Source organism: Phocoena phocoena, chromosome 4 (assembly GCF_963924675.1).
Source record: "Phocoena phocoena chromosome 4, mPhoPho1.1, whole genome shotgun sequence".
Taxonomy (NCBI): domain Eukaryota; kingdom Metazoa; phylum Chordata; class Mammalia; order Artiodactyla; family Phocoenidae; genus Phocoena; species Phocoena phocoena.
Window position 1 is genome coordinate 5196307 of NC_089222.1, and position 21278 is coordinate 5217584.

At 40.7% G+C, this 21278-nt stretch overlaps 1 protein-coding gene and 1 pseudogene across 2 annotated transcripts in view; one reads left to right on the forward strand and one right to left on the reverse strand.

The window, feature by feature from the left end:
- LOC136122172 (ubiquitin-conjugating enzyme E2 E2) overlaps positions 1-21278 on the reverse strand; it is a 338665-nt gene that overhangs the window by 199492 nt on the left and 117895 nt on the right. The window lies entirely within an intron of this gene.
- Positions 18151-19525, forward strand: LOC136122146 (elongation factor 1-alpha 1 pseudogene; annotated as a pseudogene).

Here is a 21278-nt window from a genome sequence, read left to right on the forward strand (position 1 = left end):
TGATGTAAAATCTCTAGTCCTGAAAACCCTTCCTGGCCTGTATGGGAAATAAATGTCCTCGTGTAGCCTGTACATAGGTCAGAAAAGGGAAGACTGAGTGCTGGGGATGGTGGGTGTGCGTGTGAACCCTGTGAATAACTGGGAGTGGGAACCTGAGAAAAGGATGCTTAGGTTCATGGGATCTTTAGCGCAGATACGTACAGCACTCGTTTACCTTTAACCAGCAGTGCACCTCCCCATCCTACTCTACATCCTCACTTCCTACACTTCTGTTGTGTACGCCCTTACCTTTCACGGCAGCTCCTCTCCGCCAGCAACACCAGGGGGACACTTTTATTTAGCTTACTTGTAGACCCTTCTGACTATACAAATGAGTAAGTCATATTAACTTTATCACAAAAATGATGAGTGTTTCTTGTGAAATACGGACCATGGTTCCAAGAGTAACATGCTCGCAGAGTCCTTGCACTGTGGATTTTCCAACAGACTGCGGCATTAAATATTGGCAGCAGGACTACAGGCATGCTAGAAGCCACAAACTGTCTTATTGGTCATGAGGTCAATTGTAGTAATAATGGTGAACTTCTACAGAGCACTTCCTGTGTGCCAGGCACTACTTTAAGTGACCGATATGTATGAACTCATTTAATCTTTATAGTTTTAGGTAATAGCCTTATCCCCATTTTATGGATAAGGAAACTGAAGTATAATTACTCAAAGCTATACTGTTGAGATTCTACCTGCAGGGCATCGTAGATCTTATTTTGGACTCAGGAACTCTGGTAGTTTATGTATAATATACATATTTTTCTACTTGTGCCCTTTACCTTCGATGTAAAAGACCACAAGCTAAACACTTAAGCATACGTAAGCTTAGGTATAAGCCTACGTTTTACTAGCATCTAAACCAGCTGACAGCTGCGAACAGAAACGAAAGGCAGCATTATAAAACTATGTCCCGCACAGCCACTCTTATCTGCATAAGCTATATTCTAATTCATGACCTTTGCCCTTTTCCTTCCTTTCTTTACCCTGTTTTTTCTTTTCTGAAAATGCCTCAATAATTTTAATAGTGTAATCACTGATCACACTATTTATTTGGAAACACATCCGGCCCAAATTTCCTCCTTATGAAAACTAAACAACACTGCTGTATATCATTTTATCTTAATTCTCAAAAGGGATCAATTAGATGATGTAAAAGTCTGAAAACACCAAAAGACTAAAAAACTATGTGTATACAGTTCCATAAAACAAACACAATAATTGATAGTGAGGGAAGTGAAAAGGAATAAACATTTGTTGACTTCCTGCCCAAGATGTTTTTAAAAACTTATTATTTACAACAGAGACAAATTTGGTTTGAAATGCCAAATTTGGTAAGATCAGTAAGGGAGAGAAAGTGTTGATGGTAACACTATTTACGTCTCTTTAGATTGAAAGGGGAATCTAGGCATTACGGAGAATTTGTTTTAGCTGATTAGATTACATATAATATTCTCCATTGCTTTATAAACATGTATTTTCATCTCTGTGAGATTTTGAGAACCAGCCTATATGGTCATAAACTGAATTTTAACATTATAGAAACCAGGCCTCTGGCTGCAGAACGCAGTGAATTCTGTAGTGTACCAGTGTATTTATTTATATTCAACTCTATTATTTATTCCTATGTGTTTATTTTTAGATTTCTGACTTGTTCCTGGCACCAAAAACACATATTTATATTTTTTCATTGCAAATATTATGGAAGGTAGATGAATTAGTACTTAGCATCAGCCTGAGTTGATGAGGTGAATTTAACAGAAAAGGGAAGAGGAAACTTCCCTTAATAAACCTTAAGGCCAAGAATACATCTTTATGTTATTTTCCCTACTTCTTAACTGTGGAAAACTATAACAACCAAGGTCTCACAGTTAAAAGAACTGATATTTCAGGACAAATTATAAAGGGAAGCATTTCCTTTGGAGAACTTCTCCCGCATCATTGTCGTTGCTGCGTAGGGGGAACGGTGCTTTTGCATTTAGCAGCATAAGCCTTCTGGTCTAACAGGAAAAAGGACAGAAAAGTTATTCTCTCTCAGATTTTTAACTGTGGTTTGTATGCTACAACCCTACCTACTACTTGTATATGTGTGAGTGAATACATATACAATGACTATTTCCTTACTTTCAAAAATATCTTAAAATAATGAAGGTATTAAAGTTCCTTCAATGAAACATATTAAATGACATGCGAATATGCTTATAGCTTAGCATTAAATGAAAATAAGAGCAAGACGCAAGATTAAACAGGTAATATATTCTGCTTTTCCAAAACTCTTCTGAAGTGAACAAGCATATTACTCTGTAGGTAACCCTTTGCCAAGCACAGCATGCATACAGAAGAGTGCGCGAGTGGAAGTATACAGCTGGAAGAATGCTTCTGCAGTGAACACACCTGTCTAACCAGTGCCCAGACCAGCCAAGCAACACCGCCAGTGCCTTAGGCTCCCTTTCAGTTGCTGTCTCCTGCCCCCTCTAACCAGAAAGCACGTCCAACACCGCTGATGAACCTGGACTGCTCGGGACCATACGCGAATGCACTTACACAGCGTGCACTCTCTTGCGTCCGACTTCTGTTGCTCGATGTTGTTTGTGGGATGCGTCCACATTTGCGTACTTGTAGTTTATGCATCCTTATTGCTGTGTAGTAATCCAACATGTGAATCTATCATAAACCATCCACTCTACCTTCGTGGCACTTGACCAGTTTCCAGTTTGGGCTTATGACATTGTTTTATTTTTATACTTAAAAACAGATCTAAAAGCCAGAAACACCAACCAAAACTAGTTTTCAAATGAACAATCGTTAAATTGGCAAATGATTTACTACGCTCGTTATTCCACAAGTTCTCTTTCCAGTTCTGATTTATCAGAAATCTGCCGATTTAGGGGTGTCTAACCATGTTATTGATGTTGCTCAACCTGTTTTTCTTCAAACATAAGTGCTTTGATTTATTTGGTTCAGAGAGTTTCATTCCCTCTCAATGGCTGTTGACATTTCACAACAGAGGCACCAGCTCACTCTCCCTTTTCAACCTCAGAGTCACTTAAAAACCTGTCAAAAAACATTCTGGAAAAACTTTCCCAGAGGTCACGTGTTGGCCAACTCCTGCTGTCTGTAATAAAGAAACCAAAAGCTCATACACATAAAAAAGCCTCAGAGCCACAAAACTCTTTGCGCTGAGTCATTCATGTAATTTCGGGCAGACGTTATGAAGCAAGCTAATGCCCTAGAACTTTTTCTGTTTGTCTTAACGTAAGTGAGTATAATCACCTCCACTCCTACCATCACTTCCCACTGTCTCGGAGTTGCTTCCTGCAGGATCCCACTGCAAGAAGTAAGTGAAAGGATGAAAAACTGAGAATGAAAGTATGGATGCTAATGAGATAGCGTAGTGTGAGCCAAGTTCAAGTGACAAAGTGCAAAGAAATGCAGAGTAAGGACAGCCTATGCACCCTTTACTGGAGACAGTCTTCACAGTAGGATCCTCAGCAAATTATTTAAATGTGATTTATGCATATTTAAAAATACTTCTCAAAGACATCTCTTTGAAAGAAAACAAGAATTCTCTTTCATCTTTATTCTAGAATCTTCTAGTCTTACAACACTGTTCTGCAATTAAAAAAAAATAAATTTATTTATTAATTTTTGGCTGCATTGGGTCTTTGTTGCTGCCCGCGGGCTTTCTCTAGTTGTGGTGAGCAGGGGCTACTCTTCGTTGCAGTGTGCAGTCTTCTCATTGCGGTGGTTTCTCTTGTTGCGGAGCACGGGCTCTAGGCACGCGGGCTTCAGCAGTTGTGGCACATGGGCTCAGTAGTTGTGGCTCGTGGGCTCAAGAGCGCAGGCTCAGTAGTTGTGGCACAGGGGCTTAGTTGCTCCACGGCATGTGGGATCTTCCCGGCCCAGGGCTCGAACCCGTGTCCCCTGCATTGGCAGGCGGATTCTTAACCACTGCGCCACCAGGGAAGTCCTGCAATTGTTTGTTCACGTGTCTGTCTCTTCCTCTAGACTGTGCTCCTCTGAGTGTGGATACTGTAATATTAAATTTCATATACCATAGCATCTAGCACTTAAGTGATGCATAAATGTTTCATGCATGAGAGGATGCATTAATTAAATGAGGAAACAATTTTTTGAAAAAGAAAAGTTGGTGGGTAGAGTAAAAAACATTGCCTATGTGAGGTCTTCTTGTTCTGAACTCAGCTGCAGATGCTCCACCAGGTCCGCAGCCCTGGAGTGTAGAAACAACATCCTCATGAGATCCTGGATGCAGGGGAGGGAAGTCTGCCCTTAAGCACAAGGTGTCTGTCAGCATGGCTGCCCTTGCTCGCACAGGTCTAGTTCTGCCTCTGACTAGAGATTCACCGACTGCGATCCACTTGAATGTGGAGACCACCTGCCTAAAACTGCACTAAGTTGCAACTGACCTTTGGAAACTGAGTGGAGCTCTGGCCGTGGCAAACAGAAGGCTGAACGACACTCCAGCTACACGGCGGAGAGGGCTAGGTCGGTGAGATCTTGATGGCTGAGAGGTGTCCATCTTCTGGACGCCCCGTACTAAACTCCTATTGCCTATTAAAATTTAGCACAGGTTAATGAACACAATGCTGTAGAGAGTTTAGCAGCTCTCAGCACAGTAGATCCAACACAGCTTTTTGTCTTTATCATTTTGTTATGTATCATTTACTCTATGTGGCTTAAGAAATATCATTGTAAAATGTTCTTCAGAATTTTGACCACAGTAACTATTACAAAAACGAATACTTCTTTTATTTTCTAAAATTGTTATTTAATATTGGATTATAGTTGACTAACAATGTTGTGTTAGTTTCGGGTGTACAGCACAGTGATTCAGGTATACGTGTACATGTATTTATTCTTTTGGAAATTCTTTTCCCATTTAAGTTATTACAGAATACTGAGCAGAGTTCCCTGTGCTCTACAGTAGGTCCTTTTTAGTTATCTATTTTATATATAGTAGTGTGTATGTCAATCCCAAACTCCCAGTCTATCCACCCCCACCCTCATCCCCCCTGGTAACCGTTAAGTGTGTTCTCTAAGTCTGTGAGTCTGTTTCTGTTTTGTAAATAAGTTCATCTGTATCATTTTTTTTTTTTTTTAGATTCCAAATGTAAGCAATATCATATGATATTTGTCTTTCCCTGTCTGACTTCACTTAGTGTGACAATCTCTAGGTCCATCCCTGTTGCTGCAAATGGCATTATTTCATTCTTTTTAATGGCTGAGTAATATCCCATTGTACATATATATACCACATCATCTTTATCCATTCCTCTGTCGATGGACACTTAGGTTGCTTCCGTGTCTTGGCAACTGTAAATAATGCTGCTATGAACACTGGGGTGCATGTATCTTTTCTGATGAGTGTTTTTGTGTTTTGGAGGGATATATATCCAGAAGTGGAACTACTGGGTCATACGGTAGTTCTACTTTTATTTTTCTGAGAAACCTCCATACTGTTTTCCACAGTGGCTGCATCAATTTGCATTCCCATTAATAGTGTACCAGGGTTCTCTTTTCTCCACATCCTAACCAACATTGTTACTTGTGGGTTTTTCTGTTCCATGACAGCCATTCTGACAAGTGTGATGTGATATCTCATTGTGGTTTTGATTTGCATTTCCCTGACAATTAGCGATGTTGAGCATCTTTTCATGTGCCTGTTGGCCATCTGCATTTCCTCTTTGGAAAAATGTCTGTTCAGTTTTTCTGCCCATTTTCAATCAGGTTGTTTGTGTTTTGGATGTTGAGTTGTATGAGCTGTTTATATATGTTGGGTATTAATCCCTTATTGGTCATATCATTTGCAAATATTTTCTCCCATTCAGTAGGTTGTCTTTTCATTTTGTTGATGGTTTTCTTTGCTGTGCAAAAGCTTTTAAGTTTAATTAGGTCCCATTTGTTTATTTTTGCTTTTATTTCCTTTCCTTTAGGAGGCAGAGCCAAAAAAATATAGCTGCGATTTATGTCTTCCTCTAGGAGTCTTACAGTATTCAGTCTTACAGTTAGGTCTCTAATCCATTTTGAGTTTATTTTTGTATGTGGTGTTAGAGAATGTTCTAATTTCATTCTTTTACATGTAAGCTGTCCAGTTTTCCCAGCACCACTTATTGAAGAGTCTTGTCTTTTCTCCATTGTATATTCTGGCCTCCTCTGTCGTAGATTAATTGACCGTAAGTGCATGGGTTTATTTCTGGGCTCTCTATCCTGTTCCATTGCTCTGTGTGTCTGTTTTTCTGCCAGTACCATGCTGTTTTGATTACTGTAGCTTTGCAATATAGTCTGAAGTCAGGGAGCATGATTTCTCCAGCTCCATTCTTTCTCAAGATTGTTTTGGCTATTCAGGGTCTTTTGTGTTTTCATACAAATTTAAAAATTTTTTGTTCTGGTTCTATGAAAAATGCCATTGGTGTTTTGATAGGGATTGCACTGAATCCGTATACTGTCTTGGGTAGTATGGTCACTGCAACAATATTGATTCTTCCAATCCAGGAACACAGTATAGCTTTCCATCTGTTTGTGTCATGTCCAGTTTCTTTCATCAGTGTCATAGTTTTCAGAGTACAAATCTTTTGCCTCCTTAGGTAGGTTTATTCCTAAGTATTTTATTCTTTTTGATGCAGCGGTAAATGGGATTGTTTCCTTAATTTCTCTTACTGATACTTCACAGGCCAATATCACTGATGCACATAGACGCAAAAATCCTCAACAAAATACTAGGAAACAAAATCCAACAATACATTAAAAGGATCATCACCATGATCAAGTAGGATTTATCCCAGGGATGCAAGGATTTTTCAACATCTGCAAATCAATCAATGTGATACAACACATTAGTAAATTGAAGAATAAAAACTATATGATCATCTTAATAGATGCAGAAAAAGCTTTTGATAAAATTCAACACCAATTTATGATAACAACTTTTCAGAAGGTGGGCAAAGAGGGAACATACCTCAACATAATAAAGGCCATATATGACAAACCCACAGCCAACATCGTTCTCAATGGTGAAAAACTGAAAACATTTCCTCTAAGATCAGGAACAAGACAAGGATGCCCACTCTTTTATTCAACATGGTTTTGGAAGTCCTAGCCACGGCAATCAGAGAAGGAAGAGAAATCCAAATTGGAAAGGAAGAAGTAAAACTGTCACTGTTTGCTGATAACTCGATACTATAGATAGAAAATCCTAAAGATGTCACCAGAAAACTACTAGAGCTCATCAATGAATCTGGCAAAGTTTCAGTTACAAAATTAATATACTGCAGGTAGGCGGGCCTCTCACTGTTGTGGCCTCTCCCGTTGCGGAGCACAGGCTCCAGACGCGCAGGCTCAGCGGCCATGGCTCACGGGCTCAGCCGCTCTGCGGCATGTGGCATCTTCCCAGACTGGGGCACGAACCCGTGTCCCCTGCATCGGCAGGCGGACTCTCAGCCACTGCGCCACCAGGGAAGCCCTAAACCAGTACTTTTTAAAATGTAACTAAAAATGAGCTTGAAGTCCATCTTAATAGCACTGACTACTCACAAAATTAATAGTCATGCGAGAAAATGGGTAGAAGAATAATACAAGTCACTGAGATTTTAAAAATTAAAGTTACAGGGAGTTCCCTGGTGGTCCAGTGGTTAGGACTCAGTGCTTTCACTGCCATGGCCCCGGGTTCAATCCCTGGTCAGGGAACTAAGATCCTGCAAGCCGCGCAGCGTGGAAAATAAAATAAAATGAATATAAAAGTTAAGGTTACGGACATCAAAAAGTAGAGACTGCTAAACCGATACATTGGTTATTTGTATTGTCATGTTAAGCATTTAAATCACCTTTATAAAACTTTCTTTAAAATCCTCTTCTGAGCAGCTCCTGCTGCACATTTGATTAATATATAAACAAGATACCGATGTTCTCGTTTTGATTACTAAAATATTTTCTTTCATTCTTTTCAATTATTTAAAGTTAGCAGAGCCCCAAGCATCGTTTGGGTAGGAAAGTGATAGACTGATGTCAGGATACCGAAGAGGAAGAAAAGCATCTCAGGAAGAGCAAGCCAGCAGCAACTAATGGTTTTCAGCTGTTGCTGATGTAACTGATGAAGGTGCTGTAACAGAAAGCAGTTTCGTGTGATTCATCTATTGTTCTGTCGGGATGCATTGTACTCCCTTATAATTTGTAAGCCTAGCTAACTCCAGGTTTCCCCCCTTCCTTAAAAGGTAGTTTCTAACTATGTGTTTATTTTAAAGCTAATAATTGACAGTGAAAGAAAACTGCCAGCCTGTTGAGTTGCAACAAACGGTAAGTCTCGTGTTAAGCAAATATTCTTTATTTGACTAAAATAAAATAGTCAGCTATGTGAACATTCGTCCCACATCTGCCAAATGCCTTTAGTCGAGTTGTTAATATCCTAGAATAATAAAAGGTTAGTACCTTTCACTTATCATTAACCTACTGGGTCCAGATTTTGCTTTCAGATACTATCCTCACACGTAGGTTGAAAATGCCATTTACCCAACCATCAAGGCATAACTTTCAGTGAAATGTATTTAGCTATCAAAGATCTGCAAGCAATCCACTGGTGGAGATATGATACTGCTTTGACGGACTGCTGGTGAAGGTTTAGCTACAAAAATATATACACTTATAAAGGCATTCACTGTTCACTAAAGACTGTAATGTACTGCATATTAACTAATAAGATATTCTCTTATATAAATACTACCCCTAAGCTGTATTTAGTGGGTGTTCTTTAGCACCAATAGAATTTTATTCACAATACTAGAAAAATACAAAATTTATCCATGTTTTCTGTAAGTTTCTTTTACTTTTTTACTCATCACAGAGTCATGGACAGTTATGGAGAAAGCACTATTACTTCCTTATTATATTGTGGAAAACCTTGGTTCATTCATGAAAACTTCTGGCTCAACCTGCTTTCTGAAGGAGAAAACTAAGTTACATATGAGACCACAGTTGGTACCGTGGGTACTAAAGAATTGTAATCAGAGGCTCTGCTCCCCTGACGTGGTACCATTCTCTGATGGCCAGTTAGTACTGAGGATCCTTATCCAGCGACCTTTTCTTTTTCAGTCATGCTACTCCCCTCTCTTTACTCCACCTCCCACCCCAGCCCCTCTCCCCCTCCTGCCATTAGGACTATTCTTAAGTAACCTACAAGGCTGAAACTTATTGCTCGGATTGCCAACTACCAACAGGGAAGCTTAACTTTGGGTTTGAAAATAGATTTTTTTTTTAAGTTCAAAGCTTTGTAAGCCAGGCTTTCAAGTGGTGAAAACATTTTCTAAGAACTTCCAAAGCTGAGTTTTTACATAAGAAAAAACAAGTTTGGAGGATTAACTGTATTATAATCATAGTGAGAAGAAAAATTCCAAATACCTTGCAAAGAAAATCCCATACCTTTCAGGTCCACAAGTGTTGGGGGACACAGAGATTCTGAGTGGATGAGCCTAGCGTGGGGCAGTCCTGAGGAGGGACCAAGTTCCCTTCATCCTCCCTGACTTTCACACTAAGAGGTGGAACAAGACAGGATGCTCAGAAAAGCTGAAGGGTAAGCCCGAAATTTTCAGGCTGTCGCTTGGCTTCTCTGGGGCAAGAGCCTGCAAAAACTGCAAGCCTTTCAGAAAGTTCTGTTGGGGACAAAGTGTTGTGTCCATCGTGGCACAGAAGTAATGGACAGAGGAATGAAGTCTGAGGAAGGTTTTCCCAGCGGATGGACCAGAGGGTAGTTTTTACAGGATTCTACAAACTCCCGGGTAGTGCAGAGAAAGCAACCAAGAATTTCAAGGTCCTGATAAAGAGTTGGGAGATGCTGAGGGAACTGTAGGGTTAAAACTGACTTGGTTTCCAGAGCGAGGGGAAGGCAGCTGAGTGCAGATTCCTACACAGACAGAAAGGCATGCCTCTGCAGCCCCTGCCACAGCTTTCCTACTGACCCCGTGGATGCAGTGAGGACAGGCCAGAGGCCCAGAGGTCAAGCCCATGTAAGATATCACTGGAAGCACAGCAAGAGGGGGGATGCCTCGCCTGTACTCAAATGCCATCTTGAGTAAGAGGGAGAGGAGAACCCTAGAGAGGAGCAGAAATTTTTATAGACTGAATAATTGGTCAAAAGAAAGTGTTCCGGGCTTCCCTGGTGGCACAGTGGTTGAGGGTCCGCCTGCCGATGCAGGGGATGCGGGTTCGTGCCCTGGTCCGGGAGGATCCCACATGCCGCGGAGCGGCTGGGCCCGTGAGCCATGGCCGCTGAGCCTGCGCGTCCGGAGCCTGTGCTCCGCAACGGGAGAGGCCACAGCAGTGAGAGGCCTGCGTACCGCAAAAAAAAAAAAAAAAGTGTTTCCAGTGAGAAGATACTGAGATACCTTTTTAAAAGGCGAGGTTGTGTGTTTTATAACATGGTTGGGAATGGCAGCTGAGAACTAGAAAGAGATCACTTCAGAAAGTAAAGTTACTTTTTTTTGCACACCCTAGATTGGGACTGGCCAATTTAGACCTCTGATGCTAGAAAACATCAAACTATAATACTGTCACAATCCTCACAGAAATTAAAATCCCTGATCTATAAAACCTGTCCTGAATGATTAATGCTATGACTCCTCCTTTTTCTACAGCATTACCTTTAAAGGATAAAAAATATCCTGCTGTCATTCATGTCTCTCTGTTTACTAACCATATAAAGCAGTGTAAAAGCAATATACACATACCCTCTACAACTACATGAAATTTTTTTTAGCTCTCATGTAAACGATCTACGACTTTCCGAATTGTATTGTTAGATATTCTGCCACCTCTGAAAGTTTTTGGTTCATGTGTGAAGCTGCCAGTTCTGAGCAGCAGAAGTAGTCTCTGGGCTGTCCTTAGAACCAGGCGAAAGCAGTGAGTCAGAACCCAGGAAGACGGTAAAGAAACAGGATGGAATATACCCAGTGTAGTCAGATGATCAAGGGCTTGAGCCAGACAGCCACCTACAGAGCAAGAGTCACTGTTACCAAAGAAATCTTGGCTGTGAAGTAGACAAATATTGCACGCTTGCTCAAAAATGAATCCCAAGAGTTGCAGAGACTGTGCCTGCAGTTAAGTGCTGTTAGGTAAGTCAAAGAGGGATGTGAGCTTAGAGCCAAGACTTTATCCTCATGTCAGACCGACACTGGCTGTAGACAAATTCTTCACTTCCATATGTTCCCTGAAAACTCTTCTCCAGAATTTACTTTTGTGGATTATTTCATTTCTTCCTATACCCAAGTATATTCCTCGACTTCACCTCCTCATCTTTGTTTTGAATATCCCCTGAACGTTTTCCTCTACTCCTCAGCAGTACCCTTTACCCTGTAAAATGTTTGCCTGAGACTCATCTCCCCTTTTCAGTAAACCTCACACAAACTCCAAGTAGCTTGCGGAACTAGCCCTCCGAGGAAAAACAAACGTTAAATCTTTGTTATCAATCAGGACAGGCTGAGTTATGTTGCATAACAAACATCAAAACTTCAGTAATTAACAGAACAGGGGTTTATTTCTCACTGCACATAGAGACTGTGTAGCAGAGTGATTCTCCTGGGCTATGATTCCTATGTCAGTAGCTTAGTAAATCCAGGCTGCTTTGAACTTATTACCATGACTGCCATGGCAGGGAAGGAGAGAGTGGAGAGTCTCGAATTAGCAATTAAAGGCTTTCATCTGGCCCAAATCCCATTGGCCAGAAACTGTCTCTCGGTCTTGCTCAACTGCAAGGAGGGGGAAAGCATAATCCTTCCATGGACCAGAAGGAATAGGGAACCAGAATGGATAAACACTAAGTCATCAGCACACCTTGCTTGGGCAATGAAAAGTTGATGTGCTGATACGGACTTCTGAGAAGCAAGAAACTGTAACAGTGTTTGTTATCCTAAGCGCTTTTTTTCTTACCTGTTGGCTGATCGCTTACTTAATTCCTTCCTCTAAAGGGCCAGCTTTCATTCACTGAGTCCTGAGAATGCCAGTACCCGGAGAAGTGTGTACATGTGTGTGTATATATGTATATATACACACACAAATGAGGCTGCAAGCATACGCACAGAAAATATTTAAGTATTTGATTCCTTTTCAATTCCCAGTAGAACCCATTATAACAGGCAGATTTAGGGGTTTTTTTTTATCTGTTTTAATTGTATATGTGAAATTTCATTCCAAAGAGATTTGAGGAGTCTGGGAGCATAGCCTTTCCATTAAAGCCATTAATTCTACATGAGTGCTCTCAATCACCAGGGACGATTTTCAGAAAATAAATATACTGAATGGAGAGAGAACGAAAAAGAACTAGAGACACCGAAGGTTTCTATCTCTGGGGGGGTGATATGGCTCTAGCAACGCTGCCTGACTCCTGATTCCTAAACATATGTCACCTATACTTAGGTAGAAAGTCCTCCTCTGAAAATGCTGCATCTTCAAAGACAGAAGGAAATCTGTTTTAAGAAGAGACACAAAACTGACGGCAGGACCACCCGGAAAAACACTTATATACTCCCGGTAGGCTTTTGTTGTTCTGTGGGGTTCTGAATTAGCTACTAGCTGTATACCCATACGGTATACAATAGTGTAGTTATTCTGCCTTGCTGAATCAACGTCTTAGAGCAAAATATAAACAGTAAGTTTTTTTTAACAAGTTTTGTGTACCATGGGTCATAAAGTTCACTAAGCTCTGCCAATGAAATTAGTGTAGAAACATGTAATACGTTTGTCATGATAAAATATTCTATACAACGAACCTCTTGAAAAGAAGGGGTGGAAATGAGTGTTGAATAGCTCCATGGACAGTATCAGTAAGTCCTTTGTAAAAAACTGAATAGTTGATACTTGAATTTTAGGATTTTTTTAAGGACATGAGTCTGTCAGGATCAAACTGATTCACTTGTTCTGTAACTATAAATTACAGGGTGATATATTAAATTATACGGTTAAAGACAACATCTTGCTTACAAGATCACTTTCATGTTGTTCATATCTATCTCTCTTGTTTCAAGGTGGCTGTCAGAATATCACAAGGGAACTGAAAACAGGTCTTTAAATACCTAATCATTTGTCTCTAAGAAAAGCAAAAGAGCACCTCATACGCTTTAAGTTAACGTGCCACAAACCATCCTGGATCGAGTGCTTGCCTATGCTGGGCACAATACCCTGCCCGTTACACACAGTATCTCATTTAATCCCATTGTAACCCTGTGAGGACTGAGACTCAGATACAGTCAATAAACTGCCCAAGGACACTAAATTTTAGAAGCAAAATCTGAACCCTCGCGCTTGTTCTTTTCCTTTTGCTTTGCTGTTTCCGCGCTTTGGGAGGGGGTGGGAGTGCCAGGGACAAAGGAGCTGATGGTGAAGGAGCCGCACCTGGTCCCGCTCTGCCTTCAGCCTCTTTCAACTGTTCCGCACGGTCAGCCTCACATTTCTGTCAGAGCTCACGCTCTGCTGCTTTTCACGGGCTCTGGGCAAACGACTACTTTTGTGTCTCCGCTCATGTTTCTTGCACTGTTTCAGGATCGTGGTGTTGCTACAGGTAGTGGCAGAGCACTGGACCTGCCGGCTCAAGTGTAGCACTTGCTTTGAGAAACGCCATTCTGGCAGGCCTGCGGGGTGTGGACAGACACAGGCAGGCTCGTTAACCTGGCCGTGCACCCTGGAGAGATCCCCTCGGTTCCTGGGGCCTAAGTCAGGCATGAATGGGCTGGTGGTAGCCCACTGTGCAAGTTCCTTCTCTGAGAAAACAAAGCACTGTCTAGTCATTCCCTCCTTTTGGAATTAAATGACAAGTCATTTCTAAATAACTTCTCTTGACCTTTGTAACTGTTATCTGTGGACTTTGGAAACTGCTCTAATGGTAGCATATTTGAAATGGACCTTGATCTACAAAATAAACATTTGTAGCGGTTAAAAACTACTATTTAAGAAACAGAACTTTTGGGCTTCCCTGGTGGCGAAGTGGTTGAGAATCTACCTGCCAATGCAGGGGACACCGGTTCGATCCCTGGTCTGGGAAGATCCCACATGCCGTGGAGCAGCTAGGCCCGTGAGCCACAACTACTGAGCCTGCGTGTCTGGAGCCTGTGCTCCGCAACAAGAGAGGCCGGGATAGTGAGAGGCCTGCGCACCGCGATGAAGAGTGGCCCCTGCTTGGCGCAACTAGAGAGAGCCCTCGTACAGAAACGAAGACCCAACACAGTCAAAAATAAAAATAAATAAATAAATAAAATTAAATTAAAAAAAAAAAAAAAAAAAAAAGAAACAGAACTTTTCATTTTTGCCCTTCTCCGGACACTGCAAAATGACATGCTTTTATCTTTGTGTAATTCTCAGTGAGCACTGAGATGTTTTGGGGGTTTTACATAATTAAGCATTTTAATTAATTCAAAAATTATACTTGCCTCTTGAGAACACTTTGAAAATCTGCAATTCCAATGTATTTAGAAGGGGAGATTTTATGAAACACAGATAATGGAATTACATATGAACTAACTTTCTAAACTCTGAACGTGGGAATACAGAGAAGACCTCTGAGCTGCCATGGAGCCAGGCCCTCACTTGGGTCCAGGACTGTGTCCTCCGGGTTAAGGTTGCTGGTTTCACATGCTTAGGTACCTGGCTTTTCCTCCTGCCAATTACAAGGGGAATCCCCACTTCATTCCGCCACAGTTATGAATTCCTGGAAAGATCAACCTAGGAGTCTGAAGAGCACTGAAAAGCATCTTTATTACAGCACAGAGGGATAGTGTTCCAAACTACGGCCCTCTGTCATCCAAAAAAGTTTAACAAGCATGTTTAGTTCACTCTGCTAGGAAAAAGGAGAGAGTGCTGTAATTGAGAAAGATTTCTGTTAAAATAAAAAGTCTGAGTCCTTCCTCCTCCCTACCTCCCTCTTCCTTATGTGACAGAGATTAATTGCTTTTCTACTGTGTGCCAGACCTGTACTGAGTGTCGTGGACACAAAGATGAGTAAAAAACATGTTCTTCGTCCTCAAAGAGTCTGCTATGTAATGGTTCAATAAACACATAAGCAAATAATTCAAATACAATATTATTGTTATCGGGTGTGTTCTAGATACTACTAAGGAAGAAAGAATAACGAAGAGTCTTCCTGAGGAAGCGGTCAAGACCAGCTTCAGAATCACGGTGGATTTTCCAGTTAATACTTCATTCTCCAGTGGTGTCGGATAAATGAGGTGTAACTGTATTTGGAAAGATTACTAGCTTGGGATTTACTGTGGTCATTCCTCTGGGATTGTAGTCTGTTAGTCTTTGGTAGAGAAGAAAAATAAAATTGAGAGTTATTTCAGGCTCTAGATGGGTCAATTTGTAAATTTTGTAGGAAGCAACTTGAACTCCTCAGAATAAATTCCTTTTTATAAATTGAAGATATGGTGGGATATTCTTTATACTATAACCATAGAACCACTTTATATAAAATCATCTATTTGAGCGTTAAGCAAGGGTAATACAGAGAACCATCTGTATCACTTTATGTAATTTAAAATTTTTAATAATTTTTATACAAACTTTTATTTCATATATAGTAGATACTTATTCTCTGAGGATAATTCCATGAAAAGGCTCCTTAAGGTGCAATCACTGAAAACTAGGATAAAACAGAATAAATTGTGAAAGAATAAACCAAAGAATAGAAAAGTAACCTGATTTTAACTCAGTTAAGAAAATCTCTACGATAACTGAAACAGTGTTCTAATTAGAAGGATAGTGAAAATCGAGTGTTTTATTGGCGTGATTTTTTGTACACCTGACAACACATTATTAGATTTTTTTTTACTGCATATTTGGTTTCTACAGTATAATAAACACATCATTTTTACAAAAAATATTAAGGTGCTTCATCAATTTTTCCAAGGGCCTCTCTCAGTCCTCTGACAGTCAAGTCACTCGTTAGAACTATTCTGTTGTCATCCTTGTTGGCTTTCTCGTTTATTGGTGGCTTGGAATGTGATCTCAGCAGTTCTTTATCATTTTAATTCATTTCATGTAATCTGAATCATTTCCAGTTTCACTTTATAATCTAACTGAACTTGCCTTGTACTTGTTGAGAAACCAGTCTTTGATAGGATGAGCACACAGACGCTGGTAGTAAACAGAAATAATGTTTGTGTTAGGGCTAATTTTGTCAGTGGTCACTTCGTTCGCATTTTCATGTTGTTATGGCTTTTGCTTCCCTATGTATTTTTCCGTATTTTTTAATTGTAGGAACTGGTATGGTATATTTCTTAACACCTGACAGAACATTTCATTTAATCTCTCTTAATTATTTATATCATTATGTATGGAACTCACTTTATAAAAAGATAATCCTAACACAGAAACCAGCTAGATGATGAAAAAAGATGATGATGGTGGTGACAGCTGACATTTGCGAAGCTCCTACTCCGCGCAGGCACTCTACACGGCAGTATATAGAGCAATCCTTCCCACAACCCCGCGAGGTTAGTGTCAATCATCCTGACTTCATGGAGGAGGGAACTGAGTAAATTCACACAGGTGGGGAGTGTCGTAACAGTTTAAGACAAGCCATTTTAGTTCTCACGTTTATGCTCTGCACCACAATGTCCTTCCTTGGTGTAAAGAAGCATCCACTTCAGAGTTTAAATACAGTTTTTGGTGCATATAATATGAAATTCATAAAAACTTGATCAGTCCACAGTTGTAGGAATACATTTCTAGGTTTTTATATACTTTGTCTATTAAGAACCTGGCAGAAATGTCTCTTGCTCCTGTTTGTTATTGAGAGAGATTCCACAAATACATACCCCTGTCTCAGCCGATTCAAGATTCCCAAGGGAAGGAAAGATGTGGAATTAATGAAATTAGCTTTCTAAAACAAACCTCATAAAATATAGTAGTGTTTTAAAAAACTACCTGACCTCATGAAGTAAATCTAATACTAACAGCTTATTATTATAAAAGTGTCTATTTAATGGAACTTGTGATTGCCATTGGAATTGCAGTTATTTTACAATGTGTATTTTTCTATTACCCACGACTCTAGAATTACAAGATTCAGCTTGGATATATTCATGAGTTGAAGGGGGAAATACAGATACTTTACTCTTTTATAACTGCAGAATCTGGAATTTCAGATGGTGAATTTTCAGTTGTTTGAAAGTTTTATTTCCCATTCAAAGAGCAGCTTTGATCATGGCCTTTGGTCAAAGATGCTGTTTTTATCGTTAAAAAAAAAAAGACTCTTCACCATCAAACAGTAGAGGAGGAAGGAGTCTAAAATTAGCCTGTTAGGTCAGGCACATAGAACTCTGTGGCCCCAGGAATAACGGCATTCCTGGAAAAATGCCTCTTAAGATGAGTAAAACTTCAGAAGTCATTGCTTTATTCCCTTGGTTTTTAAAAAAACTGTTGTCCTCTAGCATGAATAACCAAATAATGATACATTTCACAGATAGAGCCATAAGGTGTCACTGAGCGTTCAGGCTGAGATCTTATGGTTTCTTACATTCTCTCCTAAGAAAAATAATGCGATTACGCTCTTGAAAGCTGTCAGATTCCTGTGAATTATCAGTTCACGTACGTACCACCTTAGTTTTGGTATAACATGTCCCCAGAGACCAGCGCTATGGTTGTTTCTCCAGCACCGTGAGCTACCAAACCTGCCGAGGCATTAAGCATACTTTTGGCATATACCCTTAGAAATGTGGGAACTTCCATGCTGAAGCCAGCCATCCAGCCATCAGGTCTGGTTTTCTGCCCTGAATGCAGTCTGTCTTGCATTAGAGGCAGGCATTAAGGTCCCTTGAGTTGCCTACTTGGGTAGCAACGTCCAGAAGGGAGAAATTCCACTTTCACTGCATCCAGTGATCTTTTTGCAAAGTGTGAGGACTGATCTTTTGCAATTCTAGCCTAGTTAGTGTAATTGCAGCTACAGTCGTATTTATTTAGGCCCCTAATCCCTAAATCAACCTTCTACACTGGGAATTTCAGATTATTTTTAGGTTAACTTTATATCACCGTAAAGAAAATCCTTTCACTTTTTTGCAAGAGGTTTACTGCCACAACAGGTGTCATGAGAAACCACTACAAATCTAAGTCAAAATGAGAAAGAAAAAAACTCCCATCAGCATCTTCACTGGACACACAGACTTGGGCAAATCTACCACCACTGACCATCTGATCTACAAACGTGATGGCACTGACGAAAGAACCACTGACAATTTTGAGAACCAGGCTGCTGGAGATGGGAAAGGTCTCTTTCAAGTATGTTTGGGTCTTGGATAAACTGAGAGCTGAATACGAGTGCAGCATGACCATCGATATCTCCCTGTGGAAATCCAAGAGCAGCAAGTGTGATGGGACCATCACTGATGCCTCAGGACACAGAGACTACGGAAAACATGAGGGCAGGCACATCTCAGGCTGACTGTGCTGTTCTCCTTGCTGACGCAGGCACTGGTGAATCTGAAGAAGGTTGAATGGGCAGACCTGTGAGCATGCTCCTCTGGCTTACACACTGGGCATGAAACAACTAGTTGTCAGTGTTAACAAAATGGATCCCACTGAGCCACCCTGCAGCCAGAAGAAAAACAAGGAACTCATTAAGGAAGTCAGCACCTACATTAAGAAAACAGGCTCCAACCCTGACACGGCAGCATTTGTGCCAAGTTCTGATTGGAATGGTGACAACATGCTAGAGCCAACTGCTAACACACCTTGGTTCAAGGGATGGGAACTCACTGGTAAGGACAGGAATGCCAGTGGAACCACAATCCTTGAAGCTCTGGACTGCATCCTGCCACCAACGCATCCAACTGACACGCCCTGTGTCTGCCCCTCCAGGACGTCTACAAAATTGGTGGCGAAGGTGGTACTGTCCCCATGGAGGCTTGTGTTTTCAAATCCAGCATGGTGGCCGCTTTTGCTCCAGCCAACCTTGCAACTGAATCAAAGTCTGCTGAAATGCACCATGAAGCTTTGAGTGAAGCTCTTCCTGGGGACAACGTGGGCTTCAATGTCAAGAACTTGTCTGGCAAAGATGTTCATCACGGCAACAGCAACATGGCTGTTAACGGCAAAAGAACCCACCAATGGAAGCAGGTGGCTTCACGGCTCAGGGGATTACCCTGAGCCACGCAGGGCAATCAGTGCTGGCCGTGCATCTGTGCACGACTGTCACACAGCTCACCCCGCTTGCAAGTGTACTGAGCTGAAGGAGAAGCTTGATCACCGTTCAGGGAAGAAGCTGGAAGCTGGCCCTGAATCCTGGAAATCTGGTGATGCTGCTACGGTTGATGTGGTTCCTGGCACGCCCATGCGTGTTGACAGCTTCTCTAAATACCCTCCTCTGGGTCATTCTGCTGTTTGTAACATGCGACAAACGGTTGCTGTGGGTGTCATCAAAGCAGTGGACAAGAAGGCATCTGGAGCTGGCAAGGTCACCAAGTCTGGCCAGAAAGCTCAGAAGGCTAAGTGAATATTATCCCTAATACTTGTCACCCTAGTCTTAATCAGTGGTGGAAGAACGGTCTCAGAGCTGCTTCTCTCAACTGGCCAGTTAAGTTTAACAGTAAAAGAGTGGTTAATGATCACAGTTCATCATTAAGCTTTCAGAAGGAAAGGAGAGTGTTCTGTGGACCATGTGTTTGTGAATGTGGCGGTTTTAAGTTATTACTTTTTTAAATCAGTACTTTCTAACGGAAACAACCTGACCAAAAATCTGTCACAGAATTTTGAGACCCATTAAAACAAAGTTCAATGAGGAAAACAATCCTCCCAAATCTCTTAGATATTTTGTATCTGTTGCCTCTTTAGATACTAATAGCCTCATGTAGGAAGTGGAAAATACAAGCTCTTTCCATTGCTAATTACTGTTTTAGACCCGTGAAAATTTCTCAAAAGCTCTATCAACTCAGTCCCCAGGACACGTTTCTGCTCTCTTCCATGTTTTGTTTCCTCATCTTTTTTTTTTTTAACCAAAAGCAGGTTTTTACTTTCAATTTTTAAAATTTTTTATTGAAGTAGAGTTGATTTACAATGTTGTGTTAATTTCTGCTGTACAGCAAAGTGATTCAGTTACACATATATATACATTCTTTTTCATATTCTTTTCCATTATGTTTTATCACAGGATATTGAATATAGTTCCCTGTGCTATACAGTAGGACCTTGTTGTTTATCCATTCTCTATATAATAGTTTGCATCTGCTAATCCCAACCTCCCACTCCATCCCTCCCCCAACTCCCACCCCTGGCAACCACAAGTCTGTTCTCTATGTCCGTGATTCAGTTTCAGTTTCACAGATAGGTTCATCTGTGTCATATTTTAGATTCTACATATAAGTGATATCATATGATATTTGTCTTTGTCTGACTTACTTCACTTAGTATGATAATCTCTAGGTCCATCCATGTTGCTGCAAATGGCATTATTTCATTCTTTTTTATGGCTAGGTAATATTCCATTGTATATATGTACCACATCTTCTTTATCCATTCATCTGTTGATGGACATTTCGGTTGTTTCCATGTCCTGCCTATTGTGAATGGTGCTGCTATGAACATAGGGGTGCACGTATCTTTTTGAATTATAGTTTTTTCTGGATATATGCCCAGGAATGGAATTGCTGGATCATATGGTAATTCTATTTTTAGTTTTCAAAAAGCAGGGTTTGTTTTGCTTTGCTTTTGCTTTGTTTCAGTGAACCTAATGACCCTGCATCGTTAATTTTTTCTCTTAACCTGTCTGCATTCTTTGTACAACTTTTTGTCTTTTCTCAGTTCTATATTACTTTCCTGCCAGATTTCCTTTCCTGTCTTTGTCCTACGTTTGTCCCTGTCCTGAATCGCTGTCAAGGCCTTTCCTGTGGCACTCACTCCAGTGAGGCTGTGCTCACCCTGAGGGCAGTGGGCACCTGGCCCTACTACCCAGCAGCTAATCATCAACACACAAAATGTGGAAATGGATTGCCTATAGACAATAGTGTTCACTTAGATGATTAAAGAAGCACTGACTAAATTTAAAACAAAGTAAACCCCACACGGGAATCTAGGAACAGAATGCCCTGGTTTTTTTATATGTAGCCTTTCTATATAAAGTATTCCAGGATATAGGATAGAACCAAATTCATGATAGTTAAAAGCTTTCTAAATAAATGGGTACTATATTTTCATAGGAAGGGTGTGAAAGGAAGAATGGATAGGTGTGCTCTGTGATATGGTGAGAAAAC